Source organism: Tiliqua scincoides, chromosome 2, assembly GCF_035046505.1.
Source record: "Tiliqua scincoides isolate rTilSci1 chromosome 2, rTilSci1.hap2, whole genome shotgun sequence".
NCBI classification, from domain to species: domain Eukaryota; kingdom Metazoa; phylum Chordata; class Lepidosauria; order Squamata; family Scincidae; genus Tiliqua; species Tiliqua scincoides.
Genome location: NC_089822.1, coordinates 10,071,504 through 10,086,631, shown reverse-complemented (window position 1 = coordinate 10,086,631; position 15,128 = coordinate 10,071,504).

Below are 15,128 nucleotides of genomic sequence, written 5' to 3'. Positions count from 1 at the left end.
AGCTGTGGTGCTGGCATGGGCCATGCTGCATACTGTTGGTAAAAGTCCAAGTTGATCCATGTCAGCGGATCAGGTCTGGAAGGGGGTTAGGATTTGATGGGATCTCCTCCCACTTTTAAAACAAAATAATTCATTTAAAAATATACTGAACTTGAACATCACAAGTGTTCAGAAAACCCTCCAAAATGGAGGTCCAGGTGTGGTGTAAATTTAAAGTTGTGTTTGTGTTGTGTGGGGCATGGCTGATGTGTGTGTCATGGAAGCTCCTGAACTTTAGAATTAACCCCGTGGCTTGAGAGGAAAAAGGTAGGGAATGCAGTGGGACTTCCTTTTCACCTCTGCTATAACATGTTTTGCGGTGCTACCCCTCTAGCTGACTGCTACTGGGAAGAACATGGTAAATGTTGTACTGGACCTCCAGAAAACACACACACACACACACACACACACACACACACACACACACACACACACACAGAGTGAAAAAACTCTTCCCAACTATGCAACTCATCAGGCAAAATTGGTGAACCCTTTCAGATCAGCCTAGTTTTCCCACATGAGAGGTTTTTAGAGGGCAAACAATAGAATGGCAATTTTCAACCAGTGTGCCAAAGGTTCACAGGTGTGCCACAGAAATTTGGAGCGCAGCATTTGAAAATTGCTGAAAAATACTTCCATGTTCTGCAGATGTCTCTAGGGCAACTGTTTATACGTAGTAAGACAGAACTGGTGAAGGAAGAGAGACAGACAATTTGTTGCTAAAGACAGTTGCTCTAAAAACAGTTGCAGAACCCGAAAGAGTCTCTTGGAAGTGACACCACAGGAGTTGAAGACCATAGAGAAGTCAGTTGAGGTCAGTGTGCCATGGGAAGAAAAATATTGAAAATCTCTGCAATAGAACATAGAGTTCATAAGAACTCTTGAGTGGATGCCATCTGGACCCAGTGATTTGTTGACTTTTAATTTTTCAATACACTCCAGAGTCTTACCCCTTGGCACTCAGACTTCCTCCCTCTGAAGGTCATTTTAGGCATGGGTATCTGCCATATGTCTTCTGTAATGAAGAGAGATGCGAAGAATTCATTCTGCTTCTCTAATCTTCATCTCTTCTTATTTCCTCATTGTCTTCTCACCCAGCCACATCCCTAGCAATTTTCCTATTTCTGATAAAGTTTGTGTTGCTTGCCTTGATGTTTGTAGCCAGGTGCTTCTAATATTCTTTTTTTCCCCATCCTTTGAAAAGTTTACATTCCTCCCCCCACCCCCCGCCCCAGAATTTGTGTTCCTTGTGTTCTCATTTGGGCAAGACTACTGTTTTCAGATGGAAGCCTTTCGACTTTTATAGCTTTCTTGACTTCATGCTGGAGTCATTATTTTTCTTATTTATATTATTTTCCACATTTTTAATACTACCCTTCCTCCACAGAGCCTCAGTGGGTACAATCCTAACTCCCTTTCCAGCACTGACATAAGGGCAATGCAACTCTGATTAAGGGAACAAGCATTCCTTTACTTTGAGGAGGCCTCCGTGAGTGCCACCCAACTGCAGGATGCAGCACACGTCTCATTGGCACCGCTATGCCAGTGCTGGAAAGTGGGTTAGGATTTGGGCCAGTGTTTCTCAAGGTTTGTCCTCCATTGCACCACTTCACATAGTCCACCTATTCTCTGAAAGTAACTGGTGATATCATCATTGCCAGTTACTTCTGGGTTGGGAGGCCAGATGCAATGTGACAAAAAAAGTAAGAGGCTCAGGTAGGGCTTCCTGCACGGGAGGACTTTTTCGAGTGCTGCAAAGTCTGCTTTGGAGCTCTGCTACTGAGCCAAGTCTCCTTCTGCTGTTTGTTGCATTTGCTTCTGTTTTGCTGCCACCGCCCGCAATGGATCCGAAGGGGAGGGCTGCTTGCACAGTGTGTTCAGGTGCCTACATAACTTAGGGTGCAAGCCTAACCCCTTATGTCAGTGCTTTCCAGCACTGACATTAGGGCAAGGCAGCTCTGAGGTAAGGGAACAAACATTCCCTTCCTTTGAGGAGGCCTCCGTGAGTGACACCCAACTGCAGGATGCAGCACACGTCCCATTGGCACCGCTATGCCAGTGCTGGAAAGCACTGACATAAGGGGTTAGGACTGCGCTCTTAGTGTTTTGCACCCCCTCTAGCTATGCCACTGCTCTTGGGCACGTAGACATTGTGCCGTACAAATATTTCTGACCCTAAACTCATTCAGTAAATGCCATGTGAATAGTGGGCAGATTGACCATGGCTTGCTTCTGAATCTCTCTCAGAGTTCCATTTTATTTAATAATAGCATCGACTTGAAGCTGGCAGATGGAAGCACAGTTTACCATGTTATATCTGAGGGGTCCATAAAATCACAACCTACTGGAGCTTGGAGCATTGCAGGCAGCAGTTTGCATTGTCTTTATAATGTCATATGGGACCAGTCAGGAAACACAGCTGCATGAACAGAAGTTCTTTTTTTTTTTTTAGTTATTAGATGTGCTGGGGAAGAAAGCATCGTTCACATTTAAGACATGACCTTGGCATTTCTTGTGCAAATAAATGTCCCATAAAGACATATCAAGGCCTTGCAGAGAAGATGATGAGAAGCTATATAGGTATGTGATTTGTGGTTAAGAGATTCAGATATGACCATTTCTTGCTTGGATATCATTTCCATATGGGAATTCCATACACAAACTGTCCCAAGTGAAGACACCTTTGTTTCACTGGTATATGCCTCAGAAAGCTGTCACAGGCAATAGGACAAGCGGTGTGATCCTAAGGAACACAGAGGAGGAACCCGACAGGTGAGATTCAGGACACTGTCATGGAAGTGATGTTCAGCAGAGCTATTACAGGGCTTCCATGTGAAGCTTGCTGAAGAACAGGGGAGGGAACTGCAGACCTGACACCAAGTGGGCTGCTCTATATAAAGAGGAGACTTGTTTTGTGGTGCCTTCAAAATTTATCTTGGCAAACAGTTTATGAACGAAAGCTCCTGTCATCCTGTCCTGTTATGAACGAAGTGTACACATGCAGAGAGTCACAAAGCAAAAGTTTTAAGCAGTGCTCCTTTTCTAGGAACTATAGATTGCAGGAACACCAGGAACTATGGATTGTAGGAACACCAGGGTTGCCAGCCCTCCAGGACTGACCAGGTGCATAAGCTGTTTGAGTAGATCTGCCACCTAAACTGGAACTCTATCCTGCTTTCTCTTTTCTACTTCCTCTCCTCATCCACCCTCCTTTCTTCTTCCTTTGAGTCCTCCTTTCATTGTTTCTCTGTCTCTCCTCTCCTCCCCAAATCTCCCTTGACGCATCCCTGTCGCTGCTGCAGGCAGCTACCTCCCAAGGAGCAGTGCTGACTGCTGATGCCATTGCCCTGCCACCTGAAGAGCCACAATCAGCCCCGAGGACCCCCTCCACTGCACAGAAGCTTGTGTGAGGTGGCGACACCCACATCACGTTTGGGGTTCATCATATTAGGAGGCCGCTGCTTCCAACAGCAGAATGCACAAAGGCTGCTGGGGAGTTGAACTGCCCAAAACATGGGGAAATGGGCAGAAAATATACAGAAAGCGACAGGGGAACTTGGGCAGGGGGCCACAAGGATTCATCACAGAACATAAGAAGAGCCTGGCTGGATCAGGCCAAAGGCCCATCTAGTCCAGCTTCCTGTATCTCACAGTGACCCACCAAATGCCCCAGGGAGCACACCAGATAACAAGAGACCTGCAAGGCCTCCTGGGAATTGTAGTTAAGAACATAAGAACAGCCCCACTGGATCAGGCCATAGGCCCATCTAGTCCAGCTTCCTGTATCTCACAGTGACCCACCAAATGCCTCAGGGAGCACACAAGACAACAAGAGACCTGCATCCTGGTGCCCTCCCTTGCATAACCCATTTCTGAAATCAGGAGGTTGCATATATACATCATGGCTTGTAACCTGTGATGGACTTTTCCTCCAAAAATTTGTCCAATCCCCTTTTAAACGCATCTAGACCCAATGCCATCACCACATCCTGTGGCAATGAGTTCCACAGATTAACTACACGTTGAATAAAGAAATAAACAGGGTTCTGTGGACACAGTGGATGGGGAAGGAAGTCTACACACCTTCCCACATGCTAATTTTTCCCCACAAGTGCACCCCTTCTCCTGTATGGCCATTCAGCCAGCATCATGTTTTGGGGAAAACATGTTTGCTGAAATAAGATGCAGTTTCTCCCTCAGCAGAAGATAAATGCTGTGACACACCAGCAAACAGCCAATGATGAATAGCTGCAAACAGAAGCAAAGAGGGAACCTGATTAAAACAAAACAAGAAAAGAAAGCAAGCAAGCAAGAAACAGAGGCAGGGGGGGAAAAATCTGTGGACCCTGCAGAGGTTTAGAAGCCAGCATGCTACAAAGCAAACCGGCCACCTGCAAGAAAGCCCCACATGGGCACCAGATGCTATTAGATAGATTAAAAAACCACCACACCAAACAGATCTTTCTCACCAGTGGTACTAACAAGTAATAAAAAAAACCCCAGGCATAAAGTGTCCGAATAAATAGATTGCAGAGGGGGAGGAACACCCAAGAAATAGTATGATAAGCCAACTGCTAATGGATGTTACCTCCCTTCGTTCTGTATTGATAAAGCAATCCAGTGGCTTGTGTCCACAATCTTCGTGTTACGTGGAGTCAGAACTTCTGGAGTACTGCATTGATTCACATGCTCACAGCTGCTCCAAATAACGCATTTCCTCTCCCACTCAGAGGCAATATTTCTTCTTTATTATCAACACACCAGTGGAAAAATTAACTGGTTGTAATTTGTGGCTGCTAGCTTGGATGACTTTTGAAATGGAGTTAATGGCTTCATGGTGGTTAGTTCTGTCATGATAGCGAAAATGGAGGTTTCAAATCCATAGGAGAGGTATCTCCAGTGTCCAGATGCTGTGGGTCAGCAACAGGGGATGGCTGTCTCTATCATATCTTGCCTGGGAGCTTCTTAGAGGGATCTGGCTCGCCATTATTGAGGCAGTGTGTTTGGTGAGATGGTCCTGTGGCTTGATCTGGCAAAACGACTCTTGTGTTCCACTGGAGCAGGGGATTTAGGGCAGGCATTAAAACATCAATGACTAAGCAAACTGCAACTTTCCTTCCCACTGCGGATGTCCCAGCGGGGAGGGCTACGGCATCTGGCACTCAGGGCAAAACATTTTTGAACGCCCTCCCCAGGAGCACTTCTGGTTTTCATTAAACCTGGAAGTGCATTTCTAAGGCCTTCAGCAGCACTTTTGAGGTCCAGGGAGACCATATGCAGAAACGCACTCCTGGCTTTAGCGAAAATCAGAAATGTTTCTAATACCTCCGGCAGGTCTTGTAACACCTTCCGAGGCACATGGTCTCCTCAGGCCTCAGAGAAGCACCCCAGCCATGGTGCCTGGGGCAATTACGTCCCCCAGCCTCTCTTAGCTACACCACTGCCTCTTCCCATCCTTAGCTATTGAAACCACCAATTCCTCTCCCCATTTCTGTGCCTGCATTTGCTGCCATTTCCTTCTATGCTTGGAATAACCTTTCCATTTCTTTTGGAATCATCACCTGTTCGTACTTTGGCATCATCCTCTCCTCGTTGAAGTCCCTCTTCGGGATTTATGTCCAAGCCTCTCCTCACCTGATTGTTACCCCAACTCTTCTGTACCACACCCCGCACCTTCATTTCTAAAAGAAGAGATTCCAGGTCCACAGATTTCCTAGCAAGTGACACCCTTTTTTCTGGATGCCTGCATAAATTCCATGCTACTGTTATTATATGCGTGTATTTCTCTTTCTTCATAATCAGGGATTCTGCTTTTCAAAAAAATTCCAATTATACAGTGAAAGACCAACATTTGTCTTACATTTGCCTATATCCGAATCACACAGATATAGATTCCATGGAACTGGGAATCCTGCTCTTAGGTGAGGGGCTATAACTCAGTGGTGGCATGCATGCTTTGTGTGCAGAAGGTTCCAGGTTCAATCCCTGGGGTTCCCTTGGTTGAGAAAGACCCCTGCCTGAAACTCTGGAGAACTCCTGTTAGTCAATGTACCAAGCTAGATGGGGCCAGTGGTTGGATTCAGTATAAAGCAGTTGAATTCAGTAAGCAGCTTCATGTGTGCAGTCAGACAACAGCTCTATATATACAGTATGCATGTATCCCTGTAGGTATTCAGTTGAACATCTGAGATGAGAGCTGCCACTACCACCTCACTCCCCCCATTGACATTTGCTTGCCATGGGTTATACTGTGCAACTAGTCCTTAATGACTGCTATGCAATGCGATCGAACCATCAAGTGACAAGATTGCATGTCAGCCAGTTTTTGAAAATCGGGATTATGCCCAGCATGTAGCTTGGGTAAGCAGTTATCTGCTTTGTATTATTATTATTATTATTATTATTATTATTATTATTATTATTATTATTATTATTATTATTATTATCAGTATTTATATACCGCTTTTCAACTAAAAGTTCACAAAGCGGTTTACAGAGAAAAATCAAATAACTAAATGGCTCCCTGTCCCAAAAGGGCTCACAATCTAAAAAGATGCAAATGAATACCAGCAGACAGCCAATAGAACAGACACTGCTGGGGTGAGATGGGCCAGTTACTCTCCCCCTGCTAAAAAAAGGAGCACCACTTGAAAAAGTGCCTCTTACCCAATTAGCAGGGGTTATATACAAGCAATCCATTTGGAAAGTTGGTAATCATGATTATAAATGCTAACCCTGCATTTAGGCTTCTGCTTGGCAAAGCGAAGGAATTCTTTAAAGAGCAATCAAACAGATACCCATGAAGCATTCTGGGGGGAAATAAACCTGAATGAGACTAAATATAATACTTTATTTTCTCTTGCAGTCTAGCTGGTGGGTGGGGTGGGGAAAGTAGCATACACAACTGGGTAATTACAAAGTCAAGCATGAGAAATTATCCAAATTACAGACAAGATATTTAAGGAGCTGAGAACAAAGGGCTCTGAGGATCATAGTCTGCTAAAAGCTAGAGCGGAATAGTGCTGTGAGCGAAGGAAGAGCATGAAAATAAGGAGGAAAGGAGCTGTGAGAACATTATAATGAATAAAATTCATGCTGCTTTTAGCCTCCTCGTGTGGGTGAGTGCAACAGCTGAACGTGGCACCAATTTATTTATCTGAAAACACAGGTTACTCCAGCCCAGAGGCTAAAACAATTTTTTGAAAAACAAATGAAATATACCCTATTAAAATGTAAACAGAAATGCCGAACATCTTCCCAAACCGAGGCAAATAGAATGGTCTTGCTTCAGACTCTGGTAGGGTTGCCAGCTTTTCAACTGGCCTCTGTAGTTGTGCTCTTTACAGAGACCTGTTAAGCAGGAATAATTAAGTGAAGGTTTTCAGGTATGAACTTCATCTCCATGCCATGCATAGCTTTGCCTGATCACCTCAACCTATTACAGGCACAGGTCCGGGAGTCAGATGATAAGTTAGCAACACTAGTTCAAGCTCACCCCAAACAGGGTCAGGATTTCAATTTCTTTTCAGAGTGGAGCAGCCCAATCCTGAGCTTCCTGGCACCTGCTAGAGCAGCGGCGCCAAAGTTTCTATCGCAGTACCCAGCAGGCACCAGAAGTAGCTGGAAGTCTCCTCAGAGGAAGGAGAATTTCATCCCCTAGGGAAAGCCCCAAGCCCCACAATAGGATTTCTCAAGTCTACACCAGCAAGAGCTCTGCCAATCCTATTCCTCCCCCCATGCACTGCCCTCATTCTGCTCTCCCTCTTTCTCCAGAGGCCGCACCAGCGTCTGGCTGTCACGCTTACCCCAATGGCGGCGCGTATTCCTTCTGCTGGCACTGACGCGGACCAGCACTCCCTATTCTGAGGGTGCTGTCAAATGCTTTACGGCACGTTTATTGCACCCAGCACTGGCTCAGTGCTGGTGCTGGGCCACATTAGGATTGGGCCCTAAGGCGGTCCTTATTGTTATCATTATTTTCATTTAGCGCCACCTACAATAAAACAGGTCTGCATGCTGAGAGTCTCGCAGTCTAAAACAAATACAAGGGAGACATCTGAGGAAGGGGAGGGAGATGTTCTCAGGGTAAATGGGGAAGAGTACATGAGTACTGTACTTCATATACACTTAGGCCCAATCCCAAGGGCTTGCCACACCGTCAGAACTTGCACTGGTGATTGTTTTACAGTGGAGACAGGGGAGGGGAATGGATGTGTGGAGGCAGTGACTTTGCTAAGGAACCTGGCACTTGGGGGCAAGAAAACTTTTAATACCTTCCTGGGGTGTTAACACTTCCCCAGGGGCCAGAACACCCCCTGAGGGCAACTGGGAGGTGGTCTGAGGTGCGGGGAGGCCTCCCTGGGCGCTAGAAGACATACTGGAGGACTTACAAAGGCAATTCTGGTGTCTGGTAAACCGAGAGTGCCTAAGACCTCTCTGAGCCTCAGAAGTCCAACTGGAGGACTTAGAAAGACACTTCTAGTTTTAGTGAAAATTGTATCTTTCTAAGGACTCTGGCAAGCATACTAAGGCTTGGAGAGGCAGCCCATGGCCTCCCTGGACCTTAGAAGGCCTCCAGAAGGCACCCTCCCAACACCTTCCAATTTGTGATACCCGGGAAAATTGATCTCTTGTCCCCCTCCTTAACTATGCCACTGTGTTGAGGTTAGGAAGGGGATGGTATCCGTGGCAGAGTAAGCCCCGAATACAATTGGGTTGTTTGGATTTTGGGGTACTGGTCTAGGCATGCATGCTCCAGGACAGCAATTTCAATGTTTTTCTTCCAATGGCACACTGACCTCTACACTATAGACTTTGCCTCTTGTGATGTCAGTTATGGTTTCCAGGAAGCTCTTCTGGGTTTGGCAACTGTCTGTAGTAACAGTCTGTGATTTTCAGTGCTGTGCTCAAAACTGCCACGGCACACACCTGCAGACCTCTTGTGGCACACCAGTGTGCTGTGGCGTACTGGTTGAAAACCGCTGGTACCAAGTTGTGTTATATTCCAGACCAGGATGGCTGATAAGAAAAAAGACGAACATATCCTGGTTGGCAACCTTCAGTCTCGAAAGACTATGGTATAAGCCTACAGCACCTGGTATTCCCAAGCGGTCTCCCATCCAAGTACTAACCAGGCCTGACCCTGCTTAGCTTCTGAGATCAGATGAGATCGGGCATGGAAAGACTATGGTATAAGCCTACAGCACCCGGTATTCCCAGGCAGTCTCCCATCCAAGTACTAACCAGGCCTGACCCTGCTTAGCTTCCAAGATCAGACGAAATTGGGCATGTGCAGGGTACATATCCTACAGTTTTGCAAAGGCCTACAAAAAGTTCCAGTCCAATCAAGGCAGCACCCACAGGATTCTGTATCTGGGAAGTGGATGTGGGGTGAGTTTGGCATCATCTGCCATGGCAGCATCACCACCAGACTAGCTCTGGGTAGACATCACTTCTCATATTTCTCATGGTTCTATTTGGATGGACCAGGTTTCGGTATGCAGTTTTCATGTGAGGGGATGACGATGGGGACTGATCTACATGCAGGGTGACCAAATACAATGGAGGACACAGTGCCTATACCTTTATAGAAGAGGGAATATTGGCAGGTGCAGCTTCTTAAACCCTTCCATGTTGGGCTGCACCTCCCAAAATTCCCACTTCTATATAATGGTTAAAGGCAGTGGTTCTCAAACTGGGGTGTTGTGATGTCCCAGCCAGAGAGCCCTGGACTCTGCCCCCTTGGGGGAGGGGGGAAGACAGCAACGCGATCTGCTGGATTGCGCTGCTTTGGAGGGGCTCAGGGGCTTGCTGCCACTTACCAGAGCCTGCAGCAGCCTCCTGGGGGTACAGGGAGCTCCCATGCCAGCCTCTTCCAGGGCTCCCCACGCTGCAGAGTCAGTAAAAATCGTGATCGCAACCACTTCCGGTTTCGTGAACGCAAAACCAGAAGTGATTGCGATCACGATTTTGAGAGTCTCTGCAGCAGGGGTAGCCCTGCAGAGGCTGGCACGGGGCCTTTCTGCACCTCCGGGAGGCTGCTGCAGGCTCGGGTAAGTGGTTGCAAGCCCCTGTGCCCAGGTCGTGTTGCTGCCTTCCCCCACCCCCACAAACACGTAGTACGGCTCAAACTCTCCCTGAAAGTTTGAGAACCGCTAGGTAAAGGTATAGCATTGTGTCCTCCATTATATCTGGTCAGCCTGTCTACATGTGAGGACTTAGGACTTTCCCCCATTACTTTTTTTTGTGCTTGTTTTTCTCTGGACTAGCGTTCTGTCCTCCCCCAAAAGCACACAATTTACAAGGTTCTCTCTTCTCGGAAAAGTTGTTGATAGTTGACTAGCACTCTGATAAAGGCACTCTCTGGTCTCTGGTCATCACACTGCTTCTCCCTGGAGAGCAGATGGCTGAAATTATTAGGATGCCAATTTGTGAGTTTTTCTCATCTATTGCTTCCATCTGCCTGTCTACCTTTTCTGGTCTCCTAATGAAGTCTAAATGCAATGTCTGTTGTTACCTGGCCAATCTTTTCTTTTTATCTTATTTCAATACACACATATGTACTTGGTGCTGAGAGATGACCAGTGGGCAGGAGAGAGTTAGCAGGAAGTTTAAAACAGAACTGGGGAATGGAGAGTGTGAAGGTTATGAGGAGAGGTAAGAGAGAGAAAAGAGAAAAGGAATTCCTGCGTCCACTGAGTAGACAAAGGTTTGATGTCCTGCGAAGCAGGTCTGGGCTGCACAGCTTCAGGTTCCAGGGGAAGTGCCCCTTGCTAGTCAAGGAAGGCAGTTGCTCCAGAGTTGAGGGCAACTAGTGCAGCTAGAGGGGATACAAAGCACTAAGTTTTGCAGGAAGCCTCACCCCAAAGTGCAGGAGGCCCCTCCCCCTCCCCTTCAGAGCCATTCTGGGTGGAGGGAGCAAAACAGGTAAATGCCTCTGTTTTGCTCCCCTGCCTGGAATGGCTCCAAAGGGGAGGGGCCACTTGCACACTGTGGTGAAGCGCCATGCAAAACATAGTGCTTTGCCCCCCCCTCTGGCTACACCACTGGCTGCAGGCTTTGCAGATTATGAAAAACGGACCGAGTGGAAATCTCTCTTGGTTGGAAAGACTACGGAAATGGACAGAATGGCTGCCTTCAGTGAGGAATAAAGCACCAGAATGCAGCTTCCTGAGCAGGCGTAGGGGTCTGAACAAAGGATGCAAAGACATTTCTGGATGAATAGTTGTATCTGGAACTACACCTGTGTGTGCAGCCAGGAGTTTCCTGAGCTTCATTTACTTTTCAAAATGCTCCTTCCAGGGGAGCACAAGTATGGTTGGTTGGAGAGTCATCTTAGAGAAGGAGGCTGAAGAGAGTGTCCAGGTGGCCTGGTTACTGGGCAGTGGAGCTTGATGTACTTATATACAAGAAGACTTGTGCTTGCAAACGAGATTATGCCAAATCTGCAAGATCTTAGAAAAGCATGACACACAGCTGCCCTGCAGTGCTACAAACTTTCTTTCCAATCAGCAGCCCTTATTTAGCATGAACATGATTCGAGGGAGCCATGCCTCACCGCCTCCAGGTGATGTCCTGGAACATCAGCTAAAGAACCAAGATATTTTTTCAGTCTAGAAAAAGGTGCTGGGGGGAGGGCTTTATTGAGATGTACAAAATTATGCAGGGGATGAAGAGAGTGGATAAAGGGATGCTCTTTTCACACAACACGAGAACCAGGGGACATTCACTAAAATTGAGTGTTGGGAGAGTTGGACAAAAGAAAATATTTCTTTACCCAGCATGTAATTTATCTGTGGAACTCCTTACTGCAGGATGTGGCGATGGCATCCTGCCTAAATACCTTTAAAACAGGATTGGACAGGTTTCTGGAAGAAAATTCCATCATAGGTTACAAGCGGTGATGGGTAAGCCTAACCTCGTAGTTTTAGAAGTAGGCTACTTCAGGATTCTCTTGAGTGCTCTTGGAGGCATCTGGTGGGCCACTGTGAGTTACAAGAAGCTGGACTAGATGAGCCTTTGGCCTGATCCAGTGGGGCTGTTCTTATGTTCTTAAACTACAATTCCCAGGAGGCCTTGCAGGTCTCTTGTCATCTGGTGTGCTCCCTGGGGCATTTGGTGGGCCGCTGTGAGATACAGGAAGCTGGACTAGATGGGCCTTTGGCCTGATCCAGTGGGGCTGTTCTTATGTTCTTAACTACAATTCCCAGGAGGCCTTGCAGGTCTTCTTGTTGTCTGGTGTGCTCCCTGGGGCATTTGGTGGGCCGCTGTGAGATACAGGAAGCTGGACTAGATGGGCCTTTGGCCTGATCCAGTGGGGCTGTTCTTATGTCCTTATGTAAAATGGTGTTAGGAGAGACTGCATGTTTGGAAAGGGAGGTTATTGGCACAACCACTGGGAAAACACTGCACGGGCCTGCAGGTGGATTTGAGGCCCCATTTTCATTTCAGGAATGAGGGATCAAATCCACCTCTAAGTGCTCTAAAATATATTACTTGCTTGTCCCCACTGCTTCCCCTCCCTCCCCCCAAATCCAAAGTACAAAAGGACACTGAAGAATGGCTCTCCAGTTGTTGGGAGGCAGGCCAACTCATGCTCTCAGAGTGACTCTTTCTAATTCAATGTGGAAAGATATAATAGTTCTGGACGGTTAATATTAATGGTTACATCTTTATCTGCTGCTGTGATTGACTTTCTACTCGTCATTCCAGAGCTGGAAATTAGATGATGTTAAACAGGCTGTCAGGAACAATAGAAAATTGAAGAGGGCAAAGGAAATCAAGGCCTCTGTGATTTTTAACATGTTTTATGATTCCCTATTTATTAGCCCCATTTACAACTTTGATCGTTATTCCACCCCCACCCCTCCCTCTGTATCTAAGATGTGCTAAAAATGCTGACTGTTGACTACTTTAGCAGTTTGTTCTAAGGAAAGGTTGAGAATGAGGAAAAATGGAATGAAAGAACTGATCATATAAAGCAGACTACGAGCTGGGCATATCTAGTGATACAAGATGAGCCCTTCTGGGTCAGACCAAAGATTCAGCCACATTCCATCATTCTGCTTCCCACGGTGGCCCCAGTTGCCTCTGGGAAACCCACCAACAGGGCATGAAGACAACAGCTATTCTTTGCCATTTGTTCTCAACATCTGACATCCAAAGGTATACTGCCTCTGAACCTGGAGGTTCTCTATAGCCATCATGGCACTAGCTGCTGTGTGGAAAGGAACGGCCTCTGTCTGAGACTGTGGAGAGCTTCAGCTGTTCAGAGGAGGCAACCATACTTCCTATCACCATAACTTAAGATACTTTAACTGGAGATGTCAGGGATTGAAACGGATTTTTCCAAGTGCCCTGGAATCAAGACTGAATTGAGGGGCAGATGGCATATGCAACTGCTTTTGGTGTGTCAGGTATTCTGAAAAATAAAGACGTTAATGTGGATTTATTTTCTTACATATGGTAGCTTAAGGGCACAACCCTAACCAACTTTCCAGTTCTGACCTAGCCGCAATGCAGACCCAAGTTACGGTAACAAACATGCCCTTAGCTTGAGGAGGCCACTGCAGGATGTAGAGCATGCCACATTGGCACAGCTATGTCAGTACTAGAAAATTGGTTAGGATTGCACCCTAGGCTATTTCACAGGGTTGTTGTGAGGGTAAAGGAGGGGCGGGCGGGCAAGAAGCATTAATTTTGCCCTGAGCGTCCTGCAGGAAAGGCAGAATGCAATAAATAATGACTTTTAAAAAATGAATAAAAACAGATTTACAAATCCACAGGTTCAAGAATTTGTCATCCTCAGTGTCAGGGATAAATTCTGTATATATAGATCATGCACCAAAATTTTGGCATTATGAGAGATGGAGAATAAAGTAACTTTTAGAATAAAGTAACTCACCCTATAATGTTATTGTAAAATTCCATAATATTCAACCTGGTAGACTGATAAAAAAAAAAAATTAGCATCAGCTGTACAGGAAAAACCCATTATGACTCACATAACATTTCTGGAATTGGATTCTGGCTTTAAATGAGGGTATCTCAGCTTTTCTCCAGGCATGGAAACATATGTCACAAAAGGGACAATGCAGGCAAGGGAAAAAGAAGGCATTCCCAAGTTGAACAAATGGAATGGCGTGCAGAAGGCCCTCCTCTCCTGGGGCATCATTTGATCAAGGGATTTGGAATTCAGAGTCGGGAGCGGACCAAATATTCAGAGCAGTTTTGTTGTCCATAAAAGCATTGCCTTCTTTCTGCTTCCCATGTCACCTCCTTTTCAAAATGCAAAAATAAAGTATATGATATTAAAAATGAACATTGCCATTAGATGATGATTTCCTGAGGCAGGGACAAATGCCACACAATCTCTAGGCAAGAAGTAGTGGGGTGACGCTGGGAAATAATTTTCCATGCCAGGAAAAGAGCAGAGAGAGCCTCATTTCAAGCCAGAATCCGATCCCTGAAATATGACAAAATAATGGCATTCAAATAATAATGCGATAATGATCAACCCAGGATGGGAGAATTCTGAGGGATCAAACCAAACATGAAGATGAGGCTCATGACGGGTTTGACCATACAGCAGATGCTCACATTTTTATCTGTCGACCAGGTTGAATAGTACAATAAGAGCCCAATGCTGAACTCGGCGCTCTGGCTTTCTGCCGGAGCGCACTGGGGCAAACGTGCCATAAGGCAGGTCTGCAAGGCTTACCGCCGGGCCAGCGCCCGTGCTAACCCAGTGCTGGCCGGTGCTGGGCTAGAGCCAGGCGGGTGCCCATCCTCCACTGCTCGGTGGTCTTATGGACCACCAAGCTGCGGCAAGATAAGCAGGGGTGGGGAAGGAGGAGGCAGGCAGAGGGCAGAGAGAGGAGGAGGCGTGACGGGGAGACAGGAGGCGGAGAGAGGGCGGGTGGGAGGCATGCCAGGGGAAGGGGGGAGGCGGGTCCCATGGGCTCCGCTCCACCGAATCCACCGAATCCAAGGCATTCCTGTGGGGCTTGGTGCCCTACACAAACGCCTTTACCTTACCGCTGACCTTTTGGTCGGTGGTAAAGTGAGTAGCCCCTTTGCGGGGCTACTTC